The sequence below is a fragment of the Phalaenopsis equestris genome, unplaced genomic scaffold, assembly GCF_001263595.1.
Source record: "Phalaenopsis equestris unplaced genomic scaffold, ASM126359v1 Scaffold001116, whole genome shotgun sequence".
Classification (NCBI taxonomy): domain Eukaryota; kingdom Viridiplantae; phylum Streptophyta; class Magnoliopsida; order Asparagales; family Orchidaceae; genus Phalaenopsis; species Phalaenopsis equestris.
The window spans coordinates 1196782-1198122 of record NW_018165555.1 but is presented as its reverse complement, the minus strand read 5'-3'; positions in this window follow the sequence as shown (position 1 = coordinate 1198122).

Below are 1341 nucleotides of genomic sequence, written 5' to 3'. Positions count from 1 at the left end.
TCGAGCAGAGCGATATATATATATATATATATATATATATATATATAAAGCTAAATCCAATTTCTTACCTTCATCAGATTCTTCTCGCATTCCGTCTCTTTTGAGACATAAATCAGCACATTGTAAATCCGATTGTGAACTGGATTTATCACGATCTCTTCTCGTCACCAACTCAATTTGATAAATTCAAATTTATCGAATTTGATAAATGATATTTAACGGAATCGAATGTGCAGTCAAATATGACCTAAAACATCAATCATTATATTATAAATATATGTATAAATAGGATAATTTTCAATGCCAAAAATAGAAGGCATTAATTATTAATTTTATCATTCAGACTGCCTTCCGAACCCGCCCACACTTTTATGAAAACATGGCCATTTTTGTTTGACAAAATACTACTTATGGGGTCCAGACGTAAGAGTTACATCTGGACTCCAATTAAAATTTGGCGAGTGCCTAATGTATAAAATATTATTCTATTGTAAAAAGTGGAGGAACCTGGAGCCCGACCCGGTCATGGTATGCAACATGGTTTTACTGAAACTTTTCATTTGAACAACCACATTGCACCAAAGTGAAAAAACATCCAAATAAACAATTCGATGTGAACTACAGAAAACCTATAGTACAACCATGTAGTAACCATAATCAATATGAGTCGAGCATTCGACCCCATAATGATGTACAACATAGTTGTACTCAACGTTTCTCTTCAGTACAAATACTAAATGAAAAAGCATCCAAACAAACAATTCGATGTGAAAATAAGTGTACAACAATATTACACACAGATCTCTCGGCTTTTTAGATAATAAATAATATTTCACATATTTGATATGCGTCAAACTTCAACTAGAGTCCGAACAAAATTCTACGAGACAACGGCACCACCAACAGCCCCGCATGAAAAAACAAACAAGAGAAATGGTTCATTTTGCCGAAAAGGGTGGCGAACGCCCATACACACTTGTTATCATGCTATCTGGCCTTCTTAGAAAATTTTTAGTTGTGATTTATATTGCATCGGTATAATATATTTTTTTGTTAAATTGAATTGTTTTTTAGTAAAATAAATAAAATTGAACTTTAAATAGATTTAAAGTAAATTAATTATGAGAAGAGTCATGGCTTTTAAATATAATCATAAATCATGGTGGACAAATATTCAAAAGAGAAATCTTTAGAAAGTATTTTAATGAAAGGATAACTTAAAAAAAAATTACAAAAGCTCTATTTTGCTTATGAAAGCAGTGCTGTCTTGGGTGGGCCACCCAACCCCAAACACATGGTTATATATATATATATATATATATATATATATATATATGAGAT